The sequence below is a fragment of the Podarcis bocagei genome (genome assembly GCF_964188305.1).
Source record: "Podarcis bocagei genome assembly, chromosome: 1".
Classification (NCBI taxonomy): domain Eukaryota; kingdom Metazoa; phylum Chordata; class Lepidosauria; order Squamata; family Lacertidae; genus Podarcis; species Podarcis bocagei.
In genome coordinates this window covers 54,358,663-54,383,821 of record NC_138125.1, presented here as the reverse complement: position 1 = coordinate 54,383,821, position 25,159 = coordinate 54,358,663, and the positions used below count along the sequence as shown (strand labels likewise).

Genomic DNA, 25,159 nt, shown 5'->3' with positions numbered 1-25,159 from the left:
CTGGGCATTATGCCACTTCAACTGCAGACCACTGCCTTTATTTCCAATATTCAGGCATGAGTTCCGCTGCTTATTTAGTCAGAATGGCAGCACACAGACACAAGATAGGGAGGTTTCTGCATGCTTGGGGGAACTCCAAAGTTTGCAGAAGTATGCAAATTCTTCAGAGAAAACACCCTGGGTGTGTGTGAATGAACCCACCTAAAGTCAAGTGAGGACTGAGCATGTTCATAGCCATGGAATGCTGCTGAGTGAGGGGTGGGGAAAACAGTAATGGGTGGAACAGGGAATGAATGGTACATCTCTGAAGAAGGCATGGCTGGCTGGCTGAAATCCTGAACAGGAGCACTATGCAATATTTTGTTGCAGGGCCCACATGTACATTCTAGTGCAAATGGACATGCTGCAGAAATCGTCAAAGCCCTGGTTTCATGTATTTTTGACCCTGCCATGTGTTAGGATTAATGATAGCAAGCAAATTACCGTATTTTTCACTCTATAAGATGTACCAGACCACAAGATGCACCTAGTTTTTGGAGGAGGAAAACAAGAAAAAAAAATATTCTGCATCTCAGAAGCCAGAACAGCAAGAGGGATCGCTGCGCAGTGAAAGCAACAAACCCTCTTGCTTTTCTGGCTTCTGTGATAGCCACGCAGCCTGCATGCACTCCATAAGATGCACACACATTTCCCCTTACTTTTTAGGAGGGAAAAAGTGAGTCTTATAGAGCAAATAACACGGTACTTCAGCTTTTTGCACTTTGCCTTATTTAGCTACATGGGGCTTCATAACATTAAAAAATAATAATCAAGCCTTTCATGTGGGTTTAAATGAGTCTACAGTGTATATTATTGGCTAAAAACTGGCTTCAAACTAAAATAACATTTCCAGGGTATCTTCTGTCCCTTGGCATTAGCTGTGCTGCTGGGATGTGCACTTCTTAGTCCGTAGTAAAGTGAAGGAATCAGCAATGGAATGTTGATAAACTGTACAGTTTCTGTTTTTTAAAAAGAATAACATGAAAGGTCATAATGTTTTTGAAAAATCTCTTGCAGATAAGAGGTGCTGTATGTTCTATAAACAGGAAAACTGCAGCAAGGCAGTCAGGGACACTGAGCGCTGGAAGGCTTAATGGGAAGATGATCTAGACATAAGAGGCCTGAGGGGAAATGAATTGAAGGGGGCATTTGAATTAACAGGTTCAAAAAGAAAACTAGGCTAGTGAGGAACCTTACATAGGCCCAGAAGAGTGTGATTTGAGGTTTCCAGTTCATATCTGCCTTAATGGAGGCAGCCCCCATGACATCGCGGGGATCGGAGAATGATAGAGGGTAAATCAGTATTGGAAATTCCTCCCAGTGAAGGGAGGTAAGGACTTCACCTGCAGTCCATTTCAGTACCTGGCTCTTGCTCTGGCATGAAATGTAGAGGGCAGGGAGGCACTGACTGTAAAAGCACTTCACCTGGTGAAAACCCTCCTATGCCACCATTAAGAAACAGCGGTTCTCCTATTAGTTGGATTTTTAATTTTAATTCGCTTTAGTGTCAGGCATGCTCCAAGAGAAGATGTTGTCATCAGAATTGTGGAATTACCCAGCTGCATTCATCTGAGGTTCGGAACTGAGAAAAAGATTTTATTTGGTGTGGGCAGTGGAGAGGGGAGCCTCTGGTTTCCTTTTTCCTTTGAGTTTCTTTATTAATGAGTTGGCAACTGTCTCCAGACACAAAATTTCAAAGATACAAAATGAGGTTGCATTGCAGCATGGAATAAAACTTATCTCATTTGTCTTCTTTCAGAGAAGGTTGATTATTATTATTATTATTATTATTATTATTATTATTATTATTATTATTATTATGCAATTTAGTGAGCTGCTTTGAGTAGCATAGAAAATTTGCCCATGCCAAATGGTTATGTAAAAGCATTATTTGTTAAACTAGAGGTCATTTGTTTCTTGTTTTAAAAAGTACAGTCTACTTTTCTCTTAGATCTTTTCCTCATAAAAACACTGCACTGACTTACAAATCAGTTTCTAAACTAAAACCAGCATGGAAGATTGCCCCTCTTTAGAAAGTCACTTTTAATGTTCAAGCAAAATTGAGATGTCATTCTTAGGTAGATTCCTTATCTTAAATTGCTGCAGATGGTTCCCATTGCCAAAAGAAATGGGTGACCGTGGCACTTTAGTCTGGTAGCAGGTCATCGTTTTTTAAGATACCGGTAGTTGGAAGTGTATCCAGAGAGGCTCCATTTCCTGTAATGTGAGCACACACTCACATGTTTCTTCTGTCCCACAGCTCTGGTAATCAAAAACCCACCCCTCTGAAAGCGTAGAGTAACTTATAACACAGATATGTAGAAAATAATTGCATATACATTTCTGGACAATCCTGCTGTTATATCAGCAACCCACTAATTTGGCATAGTGTAGCTGGAATCTTATGCACTTCCAGCTGCAAAGTGGAAAGGAAAATAATTCCACTTTAAACCGCACAGAATATAGTGACGCTGGTGGACATTAGCTGAGCATCCACAACAGCTGGAGAAAATATTGTACATAAGAATTTATTGGTGACACACACACACATACATGGAAGGAACTGGGGCTTTGGAAGGGTAATAGAGAAATACATTCCAAGTTCATCCAATCCCCTCCATGCCCCAAACACACGCAACACAGCCAATAGACACAATCTTCACCAAACTTTGCCCCAGTCATTGATGCATTCCAGTGATCCCTGCAGGTAGGATTCAAATCCCTTTATACTACAAACACACACTGCCTGCTTTTGATAAGCAGACACACATGGAAGGAAGGGCTGATAGTCCAACCTGATGCTCAGCCAGCTCTGCAGCTCACTAGGGAAAAGGCATGTTTGGAGTAAAATCCAAGAAAAGGCTTCCTGTTCTACCTGGAGAACAATGATCTTCTGCAGAGGAATGTTTTTTGTCAGGAAAGAGTAAAGGAAGACAGTAGGCTAAGCAACAATGGGAATTGCAATTGAGCTGTCGCAGGGGGAAAGCCTGTGACCCCCCCCTTGATACTTTGCCGGGATAATGAGAAATGGGAAAGAGAGTCAAATCCCACCAGAGGAAATTAAAACAAAACTCTCATTTTGTGTGACCAGCCAGCAATGAACAAGGGCTGCCAGAAGTCCAGACTGACATATCCAGAAGTTGTCAGTCGAAAATAGCATTCAGGTGGTATTTCAAAAAAACGGTAAAAATATCCAGGAAAACCCAGGTGTATGCCAACCCATGTCGGAAGTGTTATTTTTATGGCAAATTTCCTTTATAAACTTTGGAACCTCGGTTTTCAAACGTAATCCGTTCCGGAAGACTGTTCCACTTCCAAAACCAAAAATCAAAGGGCTATTGGCAATTTCAGTTGGGGTGGGGGGGGGGGAGAGAAACGCGCCTCGGAAGCCATTTGAGTTCCACAAAACGTTTGAAAACTAGAACACTTACTTTTGGGTTTTTGGCATTTGGGAGTCAAGATTTGACTGTACAATGGTACCTCAGGTTACATATGCTTCAGGTTACATATGCTTCAGTTTACAGACTACGCTAACTCGCTGTTGCTTCTGGTTAAGAACTTTGCTTCAGGATGAGAACAGAAATTGTGCAGTGGCGGCACAGCGGCAGCAGGAGGCCCCATTAGCTAAAGTGGTGCTTCAGGTTAAGAACAGTTTCAGGTTAAGAACGGACCTCAGGAATGAATTAAGTACTTAACCCGAGGTACCACTGTAGCTCAAAAACTTCAATTTTTGGGGGAAATTTTGCAACGACTCAACAACTTTGCCAAAAATAGTTCAACAACTTTAACCCTAAATGTGATAAAGACAACCAGAGAAGACAGAGAACACACTCACAAAGCAGCTCTGTGAAAGCAGCCATGAAAGCAGTGATGGGCACACATAGAGGGGGCATCTGTAATCACCTTGTAGCCCAGACCAAAATTGTAAACATAAGAACTAAGAAATGAATATGCTGATATGGCCTTGGGCAACAGCGCAGGCTTTGGATCCACAGCCTTAATGTAGTATATTAGCTAAAAAAGGAAGGAGCACACCACAGTTCAATGGCACAGCTATTTACAGGGAGTGGTTCATGGACCAATAACCTCATAAAGCTAATTGTTTTGCTCTTTTGTGCCTCAATATGCTTTTCACTCTGCCCAGCGTGCTTCATCTCACCCAAGAACAGGGGTCAGCAATCTTTTTCAGCCTCAAATCATGTGGTGGGCTGGACTATATTTTTTTGGGGGGGAGGATGAATGAACTCCTATGCCCCACAAATAACCCAGAGATGCATTTTAAATAAAAGCACACATTCTACTCATGTAAAAACACCAGGCAGGCCCCACAAATAACCCAGAGTTGCATTTTAAATAAAAGGACATATTCTACTCATGTAAAAACATGCTGATTCCCAGACTGTCCATGGACTGGACGGAGGCAGCGATTGGGCCGCATCTGGCCCACGGGCCTTAGGTTGCCTACCCCTGCCTAAGAACATCCCTCTCATGTTCCATTTGCTTGGCTCTTCCTCCTGCTTACTGCAGGAGTCCAGCAGTCCTTCTTATTAGTGCTCTCCTGAAACTTTCTCCCACTTTATTTTAATCAGTTACTGAGAATATAATTTGCGTTCAAAAGTTATCAAAGGGGAGACAATTTCTTTGTGAAATTTTCCTGGGCGGGGTGCAAGGTTGTGCTTCGCTTCCCTTTCAAGGAGACTAGGGTGTGTGTGAGCATGTTTTCTACAAGGGATGCTTGCCTTTCCCGAAAACCCCACAACATCCTCGGTTGGGCTTTCCTGGAAGACAAGAAGGCTTAGAGGCTGCCACCTGTGTTCCTTAATTTATTTATTTTAATGCAAAACCTTCTTTGCTTTTGAAGAAATCAGTGTAGATAGAAATACTTTTTTAAAGGTAAAAAAAATTGCTTCCCTTAAAAATATATTGAGTGCTTCATGTGATAGCTCCTCCCATGGGACCATTTCAGATTAGCAAGTACAGATTAACAAGTACTTTAATTCCAACATGCAGATTAACTTTAGTTCCAACATGCATATTTTCACAGCAACAGGAACCACAGGAACCAGGGGAATTGTGCGCTGTTATCCCCCCCCCCCCACACTCTTACTAGAACTCATGTGGCTAGAATATTGTCAAGATGCAGATCCTGAGTCTAGCAGGGCATGGCCTGGATCCCCCTCTTTTGGCCCTATTCTGAGGTGGGAAGGACTCCTGCTTGCTAATTCCTTACTAACAGATGACCAGCAAATGTTAAACAAGCAAAAGAAAAAGAAAAGAAAAGAAAAGAACAGCATAATGAAGGTGTAAAGTTTTTCCTTGTATGCAAGTCTGATCGATATAAAACCAGAGTCATGTAGACCTGTGGAGCACAACCTCTCATCTGAGTTGTTGTTGTTGTTGTTTGTTTATTAACTGCTCTCAGTCCTAACCTGATAACTGCCATTTGCCCAGATTTTAATTTGTCTGAATTAATTTTAAGATGTATTTTAATTAATTGATTCCTGTTTTTATGTATACAGTTGTACCTCAGGTTACATACGCTTCAGGTTACAGACTCCGCTAACCCAGAAATAGTACCTTGGGTTAAGAACTTTGCTTCAGGATGAGAACAGAAATTGTGCTCTTGCGGCGCAGCGGCAGCAGGAGGCCCCCATTAGCTAAAGTGGTGTTTCAGGTTAAGAACAGTTTCAGGTTAAGAACGGACCTCCGGAACGAATTAAGTACTTAACCCGAGGTACCACTGTACTGTGTTATTTATATGATGATGTTAGCCACTCTGAGCCCGCATCCAGCTGGGGAGGGTGGGGTACAAATAAAAATTATTATTATTATTATTATTATTATTATTATTATTATTATTATTATTATTATTCATTTGTGACTCACCTTCCACATAAGTGTCCCAAGGTGATTTGCAGGCATATCCTTAAAAACAGCTAAAATAATTTTAAAAATGGTACAAGAACAACTGAGCATAGATTTAAAAAACAACACAAAGTTAACAACTAAGGCAGAGATCTTTTCATCTAGGTGTAAAAGCTTGTTCTATCCAGCTGGGTTGCCTGGCAGAATTTATATACACCGTAGGTATGCCTGCAAAGCCAGTGGAGTCTGAAGTATAGGTGTTTATGATATCAGGCCTTGCAGCCTAGGAAGCATGGTTAGAATTGCTTCAGAAACTGGTTGCGAACATGCCTGTTAGCATTTTTTGTGAGAAAGGGATGCAGATTTATTTATTTATTTATTTGTATGGGTATACTGCCCTTCTTCTGTATATCTCAAGGTGGTTCACAACAAATACAATATAAAAACACAAAATACATAATAAAAACAAGAACAACTCCCCCTTCCCCCGTACAAACCAATAAACTCGCCTCCTGCCACAAGCATGTTTATAAAAGGGGTATAACTTGTTAATCCGCTAAAGACCTGGTTGAAGAATTATTGTTCAAATTACACGATCAAAATTAATTAATGTTCCACAGCATTTTTGGATGATTTTTTTAAAATGGGTACTAGCATATTGAATTTTGTTTCATGAGTCAGAACATTTAAAACATCATTCTAATAATATTCCAAGTTAGTAGCCTAGATAATTTTTTTCTAGGCAGACCATGCCTGTAAGTGTACTACAGAGTGCTTTGCCAATTAAATATGATACCTCTGCTTTCAAGTTGTATGACGGGGCATGCCAGTTGTGAGTGATGTCGTCTCAGGAGATTGAAAAGCATCAGTTTGTCTGAGTCTGAGAGGATTAAAAGCTTTCCTCACTGTGGTGAGGAAAGGATCATAAGCTTTCAAGGCTTCTGTATGGGAAACATTATGGTGTACAGTGGTACCTCAGGTTACATACACTTCAGGTTACATACGCTTCAGGTTACAGACTCCGCTAACCCAGAAATAGTGCTTCAGGTTAAGAACTTTGTTTCAGGATGAGAACAGAAATCGTGCTCTGGCGGCACGGCGGCAGCGGGAGGCCCCATTAGCTAAAGTGGTGCTTCAGGTTAAGAACAGTTTCAGGTTAAGTACGGACCTCCGGAACGAATTAAGTACTTAACCTGATGTACCACTGTACTGGGAAGGATGAAAGTGGGGGGGGGGATACAGCAGAAATAACTTCTTTCTAAGAACATTTTTCTAACATTTCATCTGTAGGTAAATACTGGTTAATTTCTGGTCTGGCCTAGTTGATGCTATTCTAAATTACTTCACAGTACTTATTTTTTTTTGTTAACCTAGGTTTGGTTGCAGGATTGTTTTGGTTTTTACAACCTGCCTTATAGCCAGCCACATTTCCCCTCACATCAATCATGCGTTATCAGAAGTTTATTCAGTGGTCCAGCTGTGGGCATCTGCAGGAATGTTCCCTGAGGAGTAACACTTCATTTACCGTTCATTATTTATTAATAACCAAAGGGTGCTCATCAATGGTTCCTCTTCATCCTGGAGAAGAGTGACTAGTGGGGTGCCACAGGGTTCTGTCTTGGGCCCGGTCTTATTCAACATCTTTATCAACGACTTGGATGATGGACTCAAGGGCATCCTGATCAAATTTGCAGATGACACCAAACTGGGAGGGGTGGCTAACACCCCAGAGGACAGGATCACACTTCAAAACGACCTTGACAGATTACAGAACTGGGCAAAAACAAACAAGATGAATTTTAACAGGGAGAAATGTAAAGTATTGCACTTGGGCAAAAAAAATGAGAGGCACAAATACAAGATGGGTGACACTTGGCTTGAGAGCAGTACATGTGAAAAGGATCTAGGAGTCTTGGTTGACCACAAACTTGACATGAGCCAACAGTGTGACGCGGCAGCTAAAAAAGCCAATGCAATTCTGGGCTGCATCAATAGGAGTATAGCATCTAGATCAAGGGAAGTAATAGTGCCACTGTATTCTGCTCTGGTCAGACCACACCTGGAGTACTGTGTCCAGTTCTGGGCACCACAATTCAAGAAGGACACTGACAAACTGGAACGTGTCCAGAGGAGGGCAACCAAAATGGTCAAAGGCCTGGAAACAATGCCTTATGAGGAACGGCTAAGGGAGCTGGGCATGTTTAGCCTGGAGAAGAGGAGGTTAAGGGGTGATATGATAGCCATGTTTAAATATATAAAAGGATGTCACATAGAGGAGGGAGAAAGGTTGTTTTCTGCTGCTCCAGAGAAGCGGACACGGAGCAATGGATCCAAACTACAAGAAAGAAGATTCCACCTAAACATTAGGAAGAACTTCCTGACAGTAAGAGCTGTTCGACAGTGGAATTTGCTGCCAAGGAGTGTGGTGGAGTCTCCTACTTTGGAGGTCTTTAAGCAGAGGCTTGACAACCATATGTCAGGAGTGCTCTGATGGTGTTTCCTGATTGGCAGGGGGTTGGACTCGATGGCCCTTGTGGTCTCTTCCAACTCTATGATTCTATTCTATGATTCTATGATTCTATGGTGACTGAGTAGCACTGAGGACTGAGTACACCTGGCCTCTGATAAAGGGGTTTATTGTTTCTCAACAGGTAGACATATTGTTCATGGACAGATCTGACATACAAACCATTGTCCCTCCACCCACAGCTAAAATCCTAATTTCTTTTCTCCGACCCCCTCCTGCTCTTAATTGCACTGTGCTACAATCCGCTTTAAAGCACCTATATTTTTCTTATCATAGACTTAAATCCAGGCCTTTTTTCAGCTGGACTTTGTCAGACCTCTCAGGTGGGTCCCATTGCTATTATAAGAAAATTATACATTAGTATACATGCAATATATAAGGTTATAATTATTGGTCAACACTGTCTTCAGGTTCAGTCATGATTACAGTCAAAAGCTGTCCTCCTCCTAAACCAAATTTCCACACCTCTAGCCAGAAAAGATGCTGTCTGTTCCCATCATGTTATATGAGCAATACCGTACTCAGCGCATTTGAACAACGTTTTCTGTTAAGAAGCAGCAAAAATAGGAAGGGGGGGGGAGAGACCTGTGTCATTACTTTTTTTTTTAATTCTTAGAAAATTTACAAGGATTCTTTTTCGTGGTGCTTTGAAAATGTCTTAGCATAGAGTGCATGTCTCACACTAAGGTGATATTTTGTTCGCTTAAGCTCCCGGTGGGTTATTCCTGTGTTTGTTCCTTTTTAGTTGCTCTTGCAAAGAGTTGCAAGTTCTGCTTCTTTTAAGTGGTGCAGAGGGGAATGCTGCCGCTTGCTGCTTCCTGGCCAATAATGTATTCTGCTGCAGTGAACAAGTCAGGCTGTAGAACAAACTTAAATATTCTCTTATTTTGCAGCAGCATTTTGCTCACAGATCACATGGACTTCAGTGAACTAGCTTATAAATACAGTGGTACCTCGGGTTAAGTACTTAATTCGTTTCGGAGGTCCGTTCTTAACCTGAAACTGTTCTTAACCTGAAGCACCACTTTAGCTAATGGGGCCTCCTGCTGCCACCGCGCCACCGGAGCACAATTTCTGTTCTCATCCTGAAGCAAAGTTCTCAACCTGAGGTACTATTTCTGGGTTAGCGGAGTCTGTAACCTGAAGCGTATGTAACCCAAGGTACCACTGTATGTTGTTGTTTGGCATTCAAGAGACAATGGAGTGTGCCTCTGGGGGGGGGGGTGAAGTAAAACTGTTGCTTAGCAGCACCAAAGTGACCTCCCTGGAGTGCAGGCCTGAGGTCCTGGGCCGCCCAGATGACAAGACCTCCCTCTTGGCCTCCCTAATGCGGTCCAAAGGAAAGCAGAGCTAGAGGGCTACATCACATGCAGAACTGCCTTCTTGACTGTTGGACCCACTATCGATCTGGTCCACACAATCTGCAAGAGCCTGTCTTTGCATGCAGGGGAAGTCCCTAACTCATCAAAGGTTTGAGACCCATCGGCTACCCTCACCTGGCTTAGCCAGCCAGTTAAAGTCATTTCCGAGGGTATGGCTACTGTCACAATCTGACAGTTTCTAGGAGCCACAGGTGAGTGCAGGGTGGGGACCAAAGATGGACAAACTACCCCAGAAGGAGCACAATGTGACCCCCACCATACGTATCCCCCCACCCTTCCATATAACCCAGTTTATAAATAAACAGGCAAGAAGTGAATTGAACTATCACATTAATCTGGAGCATATTTTTTATTTGTTGTTGCGAGACGCTTTGATTATATAATCAAAATTTGTTTGTTTTCTTGAGATAATGCTTCTAGGCTTTGGACTGATCTCACAGTTAAGACCCTCATGTAAAAAAAGGTTTCGTTTAAGGATAAGGAAGACATTCAGTTTGGCCAAATTTGCACTTCCCCAAACAATGTTAAAATTGAAACACAGCTACCCTTTGATGTTCATGCTTTTCAAGTTTTTATGATTCAGCCAAACAATGCATACTAGGGGAAAGTGAGTAAAGCATATATTGGTAAAAAATAGCTATAAAACACGTTATACTAGAGGAAATAGCTTGCAAAATGTGTATATTAGGAAAATATGTATATGTCAATATGCATTTTAGGAGAAAACACTGTTGCATTATCATAAGGAATTTTAGAAATAATTCACAGAAGTGATGGGGAGATGTGGGGCACTGACTTTAAGACTCAAAAAGAAAGAAAGAAACAAAGAAGCCAAAAGTGACAGATTTCTCTACTAGTTTTGATTCCTCATGGACATTATAGTATATGGCAAAGCTTATTACGTGGATCTTCTGCTCCACATGTAAAAGCTCCATGTCCACTGTTGCTGGGAATGTACATCAACGTTGTGCATATCCTCTTTGCAGCTGTTTGAACAGCATTGTATTTTATGTTGTATATCTGTTTTTATGATACTTTTATTATATGGATGTTGTGTTTTTGTATAGCACTTAAATATTTTTAAATATTAAGTGGTTTAGAAATACTTTTTTTAAAAATAATGAATGAATGAATGAATGAATGAATGAATGAATGAATGAATGAATGAATGAATACAGAGTGAGAAATGTGAATAAGGCACTCCAGAATGTTTAACCTACAATGCTGATTCTCATGTTTCTCTACAGAACCTCACCAGTAGAGGTTACAACCCTAGTATTGTTTATTTGATTTCCTTATCTTCATTTAAGAGGAGAGAGAGAGCTGAGCTCAGCTGAGCGATCCTGATCTTGCCAGAGGTGAAGAAACTGCTTTATTTGCTGCCAGTACACTTCAATAGGAGTCTGCAGTTTTTGGCTAGTCTTGGTTCCTCCCTGCTGCGGGCTGGATGGAGGCAAGCATCTCTGCCCCACAACAAAGGAATCTTGCCAACATTTCCTGCAGGAGGGGAGTAGCCAAGCTTCCACTGCAGATGTGCAGTGGAGTTCAGAACCCCACCACAAAGTAGTAGCTACAGGAGTACCCTCCCCACTGCTGCTCTTTCCTTCAGAAAAGCGGGGAGCATGTACTTTGGCTGCTGCTAAACGGGAATCAATAGCTACAGGATCCTTTGCTCCTTTCTCCTGCAGAAAAGAGAGACAGGGAGCATCCTTTCAACCCTCTGGCTTTCATCCTAGCTTTGGCACTGAGGAGGATGTGAGGATCATCACAAAACTGATGGGGTTATCTCCACTCACCCCTATAGCTTCAAAGAAGAAAGAAAGGATTTTCACTCATGCTTACCATAGGATGGCACCACACTCATAGGGTCATAGGGGCAAGTGTAATTGTAAAAATCTCTACTTTTTATTTGCTAATATTTTTTGAGGCTGATGTTTGTTAGAAAAGTAGCATGTAAAGGAGAGGATTTCACTAGAATCCTGATGCTTGATGTGCCAGTTTTTTGTGTGTGGTTCCCACCTATAGTCCAGGAAAATCAGTGCCACTTAGTTTCTTTACGTGTGAAAGATTCAGTCTATATCAGTGCTTTGTTCTGAGTCCAAGTACCAGGTTGACAAAGTTTTCAAGTCTTTTTTAAAAAAAATATACTGTATGGTACGTGTCTCTGTGTGTACACATACACATATATCCTTACATTGCAGCCACATTCAGTCTCTGCTCAACAGCTGAATTCACATAGATAGCTTATTACCTTTGGTGACTGGCCGCATGGCACAAACAAACTTGTTGTACACTCATTATCATGTAGGATTATTGGGACAGAGCAAGGCTGGCTTGTTACCTGAACACTCTCCATTGACAACTGACTTGCTGTTCAGATGCATCCACCATATGGATCTGCAACACCCAGATCCACCCTAACAGTATTTCTTCAGTATGAAAGGCTAAGCAGGGTTTTGAATCCAAAGAGAACGGGAGAATTCATCTTGAAGCAGTAGCGAGGAAAGTCAGGGTTTGAAGGCATGTGCAACTGCAAAAAAGATCAATGACAACAACTAGGTTGGAAAAGGGGCCTTAGGAAATGATCTATAGCAGCTGATGTTGATAGGGGAGGAAGAATGTGCCTAACGGGGTGGGGCATGTTTGGGTATGGACAGGAAAGGCAAGCCTGTAGACTGTCTCTTCTCATTTGCTTTTATGGCTGCTGCTTAGAAGAATCATTTAAGCAGCCCAGGAAAATTCATCTGACAACTGATGATGTTTGTGTCTAGACCACAGAAATTGGCTAGGGGTCTGTAAAATGAAAGTGGGGAAATTAGTTCTTGGAACTGGATAAGGCTTGTGTTTGTGATGTGGGGAAAAGAGTTGAGGCATAGTTTAGTTTGGTTATAGCATTGTACTCTTTTGGGACTCCTGATTTTACAATGCAGCTTGCTTTTTTGTAGCAGCAGGATAAAAATGAGATCTGTTTGTTTATTATGATTATTGGGTTAAATTTAATTGTGTAGTTTCTTTCCACTTCACCCCGCTCCAATTTATATAAGACTGGAAGGAAAGAATTAACTCTTTGTTTGCCAATATATGGTTTTGCTCAAGCAGTATGTTTAACTGAATAGGCCTTACCCTACATCTCAGGGTAACCCTGAGAGTCATTGAATTGTTTTAATGATTCATGGGATCATTCATCCCAACCTCTGGTTTAAATGGCAGCCATTGCTGTGGCCAACTCTAAACGTTTTAGTTGGTTCAGATGGATTCTTTCACATATAGTTTGTAATAAACTCGAAGCTGTACTGTGCACACTGGGCCTTTACTTGAGCTGTGCTTGGATCAAAATTCCACACACCCCTTTTTGGAACGATGAACAAAAATATGCCTGGTGGTTTCAAATTGCAGATTATAGGGGCTAAAACAAAACAGTCCTTTTAAAGACAAAGTATTTCAAGCTGTTGCTATGTAATTGAGTTAAGTAATAGCAATTCCAGTTTCTCTGTAGCAAAGTATATGTAAAATATAGTTTGCTTTTGTTTTCAGAGTTTTTGTCAACATTATTTTTTTCTATTTTTCTTGTCAGTACATAGTTCACAAATCCACATTTTAAAGTTTCAGCTAATGCCACTATCTCCCTCTCCACTTTGTGGAACAAGCATGTATGTGAAAAACAGACCCTGTGGACCCACCTCTCCCACAAATATTTGACAGATTGTGAATATGAACAGCATATATTGGCTGGTGCTCTCTGCCACACCAGACTCTTGTTTGCTCATGTGGCAAAGGTGTCTGGCAAGCATAGGACAAAAAGCAGAATTCTGAAGGTTGGTTTTCTATACCCATAAACCACCCATTTAACTTTAGGTTATTAGTCCTGCAAATTCTCAGTTCAGTGGCTCAAGCAACAGGTATTAGCTAAACCCAGTTCTCTTCCTATAGTCAGTATAACTGATGTAGGGAGTGTTCACTGATACCCTGTGCCCAAGGGCCCCCAGAAACCTGAAGCCAGTCCTGGCTGTATGCTTCACTGAGCTGTCTCTATGCTTTAAAGGGGGACTATTCCATTTTATGTCATTTGGGCTAATGCAGCATATTGTTGTCATGTTTTTCTTCTAAGGCCTAACAGTCTGAGAGCCCATGATGTTTATGCATTGTTGATGTTAAGTGTGGAGCATGTCTGGATAGGAGATTGCCTGGAAGCCCCATGTATCCCATTAACTTTCCTGGGTTTCCCTAAAGAAACTGTTCATTTTCTACTCTTATCTGTCTTCCTGGCTCGAGCATCTCTCTCTCTCTCTCTCTCTCTCTCTCTCTCTCTCTCTCTCTCTCTCTCTCCAGTTCAGAATTATGACTTGTAGTAAAAGTAGAATCTGTCTAGACTTTGAATTTCTTAGTAAGGAGGTGGTGAAACAGATGCATCAATTGTAAGCTGATGATACAGTAATTTTCTGGCTCATCCAATAACTCTCTAAATGCATTTCAAAGAGGATTCAATTTATTAGCAGCCTTTGTTGCTAGGTATAAACCCCTGGACGTAAATCAAAGCATGGCTGGAAGTAATGAAATGGCACAGTACGGCTAGGCAAATGTCTGAGTAGGGATTGGAAGCTGTCATGTCCTACCCCTAGAAGAGAACCCCCTCATTGGAGTCAGTGTTTTGGAAGATTTATCACCTGTGATGTAGTGCCCCCTTATTTAGAAATTGTCAGTTTATGGGACCATTTGTTTATGGGACCATCTTCATCCATGGTGACTTACTTTCTTGATAGAATGTGGAGAGCGTAAAGGAGGCATCTGAATGAATCCCAGCCTGACTTCTAATTTTTGTGCACTGTTACAAATGCTACAAAATTATTGATTGCAGTGACACACTAGGCGGGAAGCTTGGCCGGTGACTGAATACTCTGATGATTACTTCATCCCCTCCAGTAGTCAGGCTGAGCCAGCTAAACAACAACAACAAAGTCCCAGAAGTGACTGTGATTCTCAGCCCCCAAGCAGGATCTGCACTGTTCACTGGATGAAGGTGAACTGTGCAGCCTTTTTTTGAACATCAGGGAAAGAGCCAGGTGTTGCAATGAAAAAGAAAAGATACATCAAGTCCCTTAAGGAAAGCTACATTGTTGGCTGTGCCACAGATGTGCTGCATGAGTTTTGTGCTTGCTTCCAAATCTCTTTGCCTCTTCTATTAGGTGAAGTCCAGTTCTCAGAGATGGTGCAGCTTTTCTCATCCCCTGTTGGCCATGTTGACAGGCTTGCATTGTACAGAAGTTAAAGGTAAAGGTAAAGGAGCCCTGACAGTTAAGTCCAGTTGTGAACGACTCTGGGCTTGCGGTGCTCATCTCGCTTTACTGGCCAAGGGAGCCCATGTTTGTCCGCAGACAGTTTTTCTGGGTCATGTGGCCAGCATGACTAAGCCACTTCTGGTGAAACCAGAGCAGCGCACAGAAACACCATTTACCTGCCTGCCAGAGCGGTACCTATTTATTTATTTGCACTTTGACATGCTTTTGAACTGCTAGGTTGGCAGGAGCAGGGACCAAACAATAGGACCTCACCCCGTCGCGGGGATTTGAACTGCCAACCTTCCAATCGGAGGGCCACTGAGGTGGCCAGTCTGAAAACTGGGAGGGGCTCATAGCTTTACAGTACTTGCAAAGCAGGAAGCTCAACTCTGGGAGCATGTGGGACAGCAGAAGGGTAATGGGAGCAATGTGTAGTGGATCCCATCCTTCAGCCTGCAGTTCTTTGTGGATACACCTCCATAAGCTGTAAGCTGTTAGGAGAGGTAACCACAGAGAGGGTAAGGACTCCCGTGCATGCCAGGAGCCTTAATCTGCTTCCCAATATGTAAGAGGGAAAATACAATCATAGAATTGTAAAGTTGGAAGGGGCCCTGAGGACCAACCCCCTGCAATGCAGGCATATGCAGCTGTCCCATACAGGGATCGAACCTGCAACCTTGGCATTATCAGCACCACGCTCTAACCAATTGATATACTAAGTCTTTAGTGGCTGACTAGGTCAGACTTTTCTCTATTGAAGTGAAAAGGCAGTACAGTATTTGGATAAGGAAGATTGAATATTCTCTAACAAAAATCAAATGCCTGTGTGAAGAGTCAAGTGTGTTTCTGTATACACATGCCTGTAACTAACCCTTCCCTAAAGCTGTGTAATTCCACCCCCACCCCCTTTTGCATTCTGGCTGCTACCTAAAGGAGTGCCCCCCTCAGAGTCATAGGCAAGGACAATTATCTGGGTCTCTCCCAGTAAGCGGAATTGCTACAAAATTGACTTGGTATCATACTGACAGGAGGGTTATTCAGTTAGAACCTTAGCAATGTGCGGGGCAGACAGGAACCAGAGATCATCTGACCCTTTCAGGCATGGTTGACTGCTTTTGAACATCCATTCCTATCTGCCTTTCCTTACGGGACTAGGGGAATACACTCAAACTTAACTGTAAATGTATTTTCTGACCGAATGATGGAAAACTTAGTCCTCTATTTGTTGTAATATGCTTGCTTACTTAGTCAAGACACTGCTTGACAGAGGTGCTATGATGGAGTGTTCTTTAATCAGCCAGACTTGAACTTTAATTTGCTGAAAGCTGTTTTGGGAGCTGTGCTCCCAGGGGTACTGGGAGGGTTATGGGAGCTGAGTGGCTACACATAATTTCCCAGATGCTGGATGCAGTGCTGTGAACTAGTTACAAGTGATAAAAGAGGGGTGTGTACCTGGCAGTGTAAGGGATGAAGTTTTTCAATAAATTTGTGTGATGTTGTGTGTTTGGTTAAAAGAACTGACCACCCTGCAAATTTGGTTTTTGTAATGTGGTAAATATGTTTGCAGATACTAATGTGGCATCTTGGAATATCAGCTATAGACTGGTATGAAGAGATATTAGCCATAAGTATGAATTACTGTACTGCATGTAAGTATTCCTGGACAGAAAGCCGAGAGTAACTGCTTGGTAAGAAGGAGCAAGTTCTTTTCTCATAACATTATGCATCTTACATCTCTGTTTCCATCAAGGAACATAGGGAGATGCCTTCTATTGTGTCAGATCATTGGGCCATCTAGCTCAGTAATGCCTACACTGAATGGCAGCAGCTCATCAGCTTTTGAGGGCTTTGGCCAAGGTGGTGACTTTCTCAGTTGAATTATGCAAGTTGTATTGTCAGAAGAATAAATATGTTCAGCCCAATGGTATGTGTGCATGTTTAGTTGGAAGAATGCTCAATTGGATTTGGCCCAAAACTGTTTTAAAGCATGCACCAGGCACAGGAACCACCAGAATGTTCTCTAATTGTTATCTTCTGTATTTTTTTGCAGTCTGATTTCTAAGGCTGTTGTTTATTTCCCCAGACAAATATGTTGGCTGCATAGTAATACTGCAACTTTCCCTTCAAGTCAATAGCAGACATATGGGGTTCATGAATTTCTATAGATGATCAAGCTGTTAATAAAGACTTACATGTGGCAAGTGTTTTTACTCTATAAGGAGGCACCTTTTTCTGGAACTTTGCACACGAGGGGTGTGAGACTTCCAGCCATAGCAGCCCCCTGGAGCATTATGTGTGCTTATAAAGGTATTAAGGAATAGAAAGCTTGATAGCTGCCTCAAGCTGAGAAGGAAATGTTGTAAGAGGAGGATTAATCTTAGGGCAATGAATTTTAAAGACTTACTTATTTTATGTGTTGTGGAAAGCTATCAAAATGCTAATGGTCTGCTGCCTTAACCTTCAACAGACACTTTTTATTTCTTAATATGTTCAGTATTTTGTAAACAACTAATTTAATGGTGGACTGTTGGGAAGATACTGGTTCCCTTGTACACATCATGGCATTAGTCATATTTGGAAGGTTTCTGCTGCTGTTTTCATGAACTGCAAAGCCAGTGAAAATGGGTGGGTGGTTTTTTTATGAGTTGAATGTGGTTGCCTACCTGTCACACTGATGCTGCCTTGTCTATTCTCATGTCATGCCATTATTCTGGTTGTAGCTGCTTTGGCGTGTTCCAGGGTACCAGCGTATTGGTTTTGTAAGCTTCCAAGACACCATGACCAAATTTTCCATTGATTTACAATACTTTTACATAAATTCTGCAATACTTTGCATGTGAGGAGGAGGCTGAAGGATTCATCTGGACCAATATGGACACCTAATATTATACACATGTGGAAGGCATAGAACTAATGCATTTTAAAATAACAGTTTTATTTGTTTTGAAAGTAATTTTATTATTATTATCCACTTTTAGGTTGCAATCCACATTCACTTTGCAGAATTGGACCCCCCCCCTGCACATCCAAATCAGCTGAGGAGAGGGAGGAGATGTAATGTTCCCCTCCTGACAATATGTTTAATTATTATTATCATTTATTAAACTAATTAAACATCTCTGCCTCCAAATTAATTAGGGATAGGATCCACTGCTGGATTGGCCCAGGAGCATGGATCAGGGCCACAGGTTGCAAGGGGTGGGGCAATACACATCCCTAATAAACACCTGCACTGAAAGTGCTGCTTCTACAATCTTCAAGGCAGTCCCCCCAAACCCAAGAACTAAAATTTCACAGATTAATAGTTTGGACTTTACTGTCTTTAGAGTTGCAGACTTTGGACACTTCTAGACTGTTTCTATTTTTAGATTGGATTCAGTCACATACAGGCAAATTCAGGTTCTATAATTATAGTTTAATGCCTTGTACAACAAACCCACTTCTCCAAAAGTTCAGAGTTTTGGTGATAAGGAAAGGGATGGGAAAGTGTGGCATAACACATGCTTTGATGCAACTAACCCCTCAGCAAACAGATTAGGATGCATGATCAATAAGTAGGTTGTCTAGAAACACCCCTCCTTGCTTAAGTGTGCCCTGGACCTTTGGAGAGACTTAAAATAATTATTTGAAGTGCACAGCTAATGTGGAACTTTCTGATTTATGATTTCATTAACAGTAGGCAACATTTGCACCCCTCTGATCCCTAATAGTAAATAATAAAAAGATCTTTCTGAGAGTTAAAAGTAGCAAAGATAGATATCTAATGACACTAGCAGCTGACTTAAGCATGTTGGTGCTGTGGGTTAAACCACAGAGCCTAGGGCTTGCCGATCAGAAGGTCGGTGGTTCGAATCCCCATGACTGGGTGAGCTCCTGTTGCTCGGTCCCTATTCCTGCCAACCTAGCAGTTCAAAAGCATGAAGCACTGCTCTGATTCGCCAGAAGCAGCTTAGTCATGCTGGCCACATGACCTGGAAGCTGTACGCCGGCTCCCTCGGCCAGTAAAGCGAGATGAACGCCGCAACCCCAGAGTCATTCACAACTGTACCTAACAGTCAGGGGTCCCTTTACCTTTACCTTTACTCTCCTACATGTTTATTACTTGTACAATTTCATGAACTTTTTGGCAGCTAGCTATTCTGAACCAGGTTCTGTTTGCTATCTTTTCTTAAAAATATTACCATGCACTTGGCTGTTTGGAGATGCTTCATGATGTTGTTGCTTGTTTAGTCGTTTAGTCGTGTCCGACTCTTCGTGACCCCATGGACCAGAGCACGCCAGGCACTCCTGTCTTCCACTGCCTCCCGCAGTTTGGTCAAACTCATGTTCGTAGCTTCGAAAACATGATACGTTTCATGATACATTTGTTTAAAAGAGATTTTGGCTACCACATCATAGCCGTGTGGATGGTTTGAGTTGTTTTATTTTATGTTTTGTATTTGATCGAAAACTTTGTATCTCAATCGTCTAAGTCAATATTTTGGATAGTGTGTTATCCACATGCTTTCTGTTGGCTAATATATGCAAGATAATTGACCATTTTGTTTATTTTGTTTCTAGTGAAATGAAATTTATTGTTTCTAGAACAAGAGGTGGGGAAAGAGATTTTGCTATATTGCATTTTGTAGGCAACATTGTACTTCAGTCATCTTTGAGATATCAACATCAGTCAGATTCTGGTAATAAATATCTGAGACAGACATCCCATTACCCTTCTGTGAAATATTCTGGAACAATGGAGCTGCCTGTACTTACATGTAATCATGACTACTGAGACATATTTTTTCTCTCTGTGGGATGTTCTGTTTCATAGAACTGCAGGCTTGAGGGTTGCAGTCACCATTGGGCCCTCCAGTGAGCATTTTAAAATTTATTTTTACCACTGAACAGTATCTTTATAGCAGCTACTTTAATCTTTTTCTGCTGCTCAACCACTCTTTGTTTTCCACTTTTGATCGTTCTACTCTCAGACAAGTTAAAAGAATGCTGTGTCATTTTGCTCTAACGTTTGTGGCAATCCAGGGTAGGGAGAAAGAGAGATTATACAAAGCTTGGTCTTGGGGATCAAATGGGTATATTTAAAGCACAACTATGGGAACAAATGTTCTTGGTTTTCAGATTTGTTGCCACTTACATCCTTGAGGATGAGAGCTGCAAAATGTGTAAAGTTTTGATTTGTTCCATGTCTCTTGGTGAAAAACGTTTGCCCTTAACATGGTTTGGCATCCCCCATCCCAAATATACCACTATACAGGCAATCTTTCTGTGGGCCACTGGCGGAGGAAGAGGAGTGCAGGGGGAGCGCACCGCCCCCAGCAGTGTGATCCCGGTAGGGTGCCATTGCGGCTGACCCCCCATCTGCACTGGGCGCCATGCCCCTGCAGGCGGTGTGCCCCGCCCCCAGAAAGCACACCACGCCCCTGCAGGCAGTGCCCCCGCACCCTGGACGCACGCCAGCCCGCCCTCCGGTGCCGGAGCATGAAGCTCCACCAGTGGCGTAGCATGGGGGGTGCAGGGGGGGCCGGCCGCACCGGGCGCAACATCTGGGGGTTAGGGTTAGGGGGCGCAAATCCACGGGTTAGGGGGCGCAAATTACTTGCCTTGCCCCGGGTGCTGACAACCCACGCTACGCCACTGAGCTCCACCACTGCTCCGGGTTGTTCTTTGCCAGATTTTACCTGGGCAACTTTGTGTTCTTGTTCTTGTTCTTGTTTTAAAAAACATATGAGCTGGATAAACCACCAGCCACAACCAAGGATTTATATGAGATTACAAATAACTCATACAGAAAGGGCTGGCTGGCAGTAGCAGGGAATACAGTTTACACTTAGATTGAAGAAGTGATGACCAGCAAGCAGAGTGTTTGGTTTAGAGGAGAATTTAAATTGCGGGCAAGGCAATGCAATTCATAGCCTTGGGCTTTTTCAGCTTTAGAACTTCATAAAATAAGAATACCATGGGCTTAATTTGCAGGATTGCCACAAAAAACTATGAGGGTGTTGTATGTTCACTGAGCCATAGGAATAGTGTGAATTAAAAATCCTCAGCTTTGTAGAACTAAGAGGTTTTTCCCCATCACAGAATCACTCTTTGGAGTTGATAGTGTCACTGAACTCTCACTTCCAGGTATGAGTTTCCAAGCAAAACCATTATAAGTTAGGCAGGGCTTGCCCATCTCAAATGGTTGGGGGAAAAATCAAATTCAAACTATGGAAGTGTAGTGGGCAGAAGATATTTTTTTAAATATGCATGCATGTTGGCACCCGTCTGTCTCGAAAGACAATGGAGTGCGCCTCCGGGGGTGAAGTCAAACTGCTGGAGAATTACAGTGCCTGCTGTGGCTGCAGAGACCAGTAAATGCTACCTCCTGCATTGCTTTTGCAGCACTTAAGTGACCTCCCCTGGGCAGTGTCTTTGGAGGTTCACATGATGAGGAGTGGGGGGGGGGGGCTATCCTGGGATAGTGCAGAAGCTGGTTATTACAGTACAGTTTATCTTTATTCACCAGCTTTCCTGAAAGCATGACTTATATCTTCCATTATTCATTTCTTACAAAAGCAAACTTACTCTCTTGCCTTATGCCCTGCTCGGTCTGCCTCAAAACCTGGGATTGCTGCAGTTTATTGCCATCTTCTCCTCTCTTTGCATTGCTCTAGCAGCCACAGTCAGGATTTATTTCTCACACATGCCAGAGGTTTAGCATCTAGCATTTTTGACATGGATCATGGCATACAGTGGAATATGGGTGCAGTCAAAATCCATATTCGCTTGGCTTTTCCTGAATAATGCAGATTTGATTCAATGGGAATTAGGATTAATAGTGGATTTAAGTTTCTCATAGTTGGCTGGCAATAACCTAATCTTCTTAAGGGTTGCAGGCAGGCAACATTTCTCTGAATGTGTTTAACATTTTCAAAACCGATAAGAAATTGAAATTTGATACTGAGGGACTTTAGCCCCAGAGCCATTGAAAATGCAGCACTTTACACTGCTATCTTTAAGGCAGTCTTTTAATTTCCTTAATATATGACATTCACCTAGGTCCCTATACTAGGTTCCTAGTACACACTTAACAGTAATATTTGTTCACTTTACTTTGTTGGAGCGTAGTGCCTGCGATGACTTTCAGAATCTGAATGGATTACATTTTTCAACTTGACAAAATGTAATCTTCAGATGCAGACAAATGCTTGCATCAGGGCAGTGAATTCCTGGATGTTAGTCTTTTTGATTGGTGGTTTCTGTAGCTCCTGGGATTGTTAATGGCCCTTAGTACAGAAAGATGGTTCCGTGTGAATCTGTGTCTGGCATGCACACACAATGAGTGGAACAATTCAGTTCTACTCTTTTAGTTTTTCTAGTTTCTCAGTTTGGTCTTGATTCATTTCGTAATGGCTTGGAGACTTTTCCTAGTCAACAGAATCTGAGGGCTAGTGTGGAAAGCATCCTGGATTAAAGTTATTATTTTAAAAAGTTTACAAAATTTAGCTTCAGAAATACAGTACCGTTCAGGATTTGATACTTTATATGTATCATATGTACAAGACAAGTATTTTTGTGTGCATAATTCTACATGTAACTAGTCAGACTTTTGGAGGAAAAGCTAATAATACACAGGCAGCTTGGACATTAGTGGACACTCGGTGTTTTAATTCCATTCAGAACAGATTACTCCTCCATGAGGAAGGGTAGGAGAGGAACTGGATTACCACAATTACTTTAGCAAATAAATAAATACGCTCCTGGTGTTAATCTGACTCGGTCTCTATACTGCCAGCATCCACTCCTTGTTTAATATGACCAGGAAAGTGCAAATCATGTCCAGTTGTTTTGGATTCAAGCAGAGGTGCCCCAAGCAAAGCTTGGTCTGGGAAGAAAAAGCACATTTGGAGCTGTTGATTAAAGCAAAGGAAATCTAATCAAATTGTTTCTTTCTCTTTTTTAATCCTGGTCCACAGAAATTAGTTGTGAGAAAAAATCGAGGGGGAAATAGGAAGATAACTGCAATTCCAGTGGAAGGAAAGGAAGTCATCACCAGCACACAAGGTTTGCCTGTCTTAATTTACAGCAGTTGTCTTCAACTGGTCCAGACTTGAGACCCACCTCAGAAACCCAACTTACAACATGGGGCCAACTTTCACATTTTCATCAGGCCTGAAATCCAGTGTACAGAAAATAAATCTGCAGAACATCCATTTCCCTTAGGTAGCAGTTGTTCTTTGTTAGATGCTGTAGTTTTTGGGTGTTTATAAGTGGGCAGATTCTTCTACTCTGAAGCAAAACCAAAAGTATGTCCCTCTTTCATTTTGCGATGCCTTTCCATTTTATGTATTCGTTTCATTAATAACTAAATAAAAACTGGCTAGTTTTCTCTCCAAATTCACATTGAGATACTAAGGTTGTAGTCATGTGAACTTACTTGAGAGTAAGTTTTGTTAAAATGGGGGGGGGGGAGAGAGAGAGAAGCCACACCAAGGCTTTCCCCACTCTATGCCCCACCCTTCTTCCCCCCATTGCAAATGCTAAGCCCTTTTTCACACACACACTCAAATTCTGAAGCACCCAGCTTCTCTTTTTCTTCACTTTCTTCACTTTCACTCGTATTCCCACTGCTTCCTACCCTCTACTTTTCTGCCAACCCCTTGCCCCAAAAACCTTGCAAGGCTCCCTATGTGAAAAAGAGGCTCCTCTGAACATGTGCAGAGTGTCTTTCTCCCCCCCCCACTGATCTTCTTGATATTCTCAATTTTCCTTCTCCATGCCCTCCCCTAGGATTCCCCTTCTGGCACACACTCACCATTTGCCTGTTGGGGGTTCTTCTTTCCCCAGTTCCTCCTTTGGTACATGCCCATTAGCCCCCCTCCATGATTGTATGTCCTTGGTACAGCCCACTTTCCCTTTTCTCGCCCCTTCTCCCTCCCCTTCTGGTAAACCCTGCTTCCCACCCACCTTTAAAGACCTATGATTTAGAGGATTCAGTTTTATTTGTTCGAAGAGCTAGGCTGGATCTAGACACATCAAAGAAGCGTTTCAGTTAGACATTTTGTAAATCTAAACAGGGAAAACAGATAGAGAAAAACGGGATTCCATAGTGCCATCTGGTGGCACAATGTTATATCACATATAAATCACTTTTTCTTTACCAGTTTAGCTGAGTCCCTAGTTAGCACTCACCAGGAGTAGTGTACTTGTGATTCTGACATGCTTTTGGGGCTGCAATCTCAACTGAGTAGAAAAATGTTTCAGTGATTAAAGTTCTGAGATCTGGTAACCTAGACATACATTTCCCATTCGGAAATTGATCAGGCATGTTCAGTGCGTATAATTCATAGATGGATTTTATATTAATTTCACAGGATGGATTAGGATGTGAGCAAGTCAATGCAGTGTAAGTAGTGCACATTTCCCCCCCAGAAAGTGTCACCTAATCAATACCAAACAAATTAGAATTCAGCTTCCCTATTGATCCAGTAATAAATTATTATAATGAAAACCTTTCGGGAAAGAAAACATTTTTTTTGGACAAGTTTTAGACTCAAACTACAATACTATGTTGAATGAAGAAAAAGATGGATTACAAGCAAGATACCTAAAGATTCCACTACTGTTTTCTATTGGAACAATTGGTTAATAACTATGTGACACAGCAGACGCAGCATTTGTTAATTTTTGTTGCTGCTAATAGGCTGTAGGCAAAACGGATACAATATTGTATTGTGGAGCAGAGAATTGTGGAGTATTTTCAAAATAAATTGAGGATAATTCTTGACGTACCTAGACGTTTCCATATTTATTTCTGGTTACAGTGGTGCCTCACAAGACGAAATTAATTCGTTCCGCAAGTTTTTTGTTCTTGCGAGTTTTTCGTCTTGCGAAGCACGGTTTCCCATAGGAATGCATTGAAAATCAATTAATGCGTTCCTAGGGAAACCGCTTGCCAGGCTGGCGGTGCGGAGAAGGGCTTTTCTCCCCATCGCAAGCCTTCAGGACAGGTACGGGAACAGAGGGGAAGGCGCGCAGCGCTTTCCCTCTGTTCCCGGGGCTTGCGTGGGAGGAGGGTTTTTCCTCCC

General features: G+C 42.0%; 1 protein-coding gene across 8 annotated transcripts in view; it reads left to right on the top strand.

Annotated features, from left to right (window-relative positions):
* TSPAN18 (tetraspanin 18) overlaps positions 1-25,159 on the top strand; it is a 168,222-nt gene that overhangs the window by 10,272 nt on the left and 132,791 nt on the right. For 4 of the 8 annotated variants that reach the window (XM_081166600.1, XM_081166595.1, XM_081166597.1 and 1 more), the window contains exon 2: positions 23,048-23,135. The exons of 3 other annotated variants lie outside the window; for them this stretch is intronic. The gene's annotated coding sequence lies outside the window, so the exon portion shown is untranslated. Of the gene's footprint in view, positions 1-23,047; positions 23,136-23,234; positions 23,295-25,159 lie in introns of those variants that run through there. One more of the 8 variants, XM_081166599.1, reaches the window with a different exon arrangement.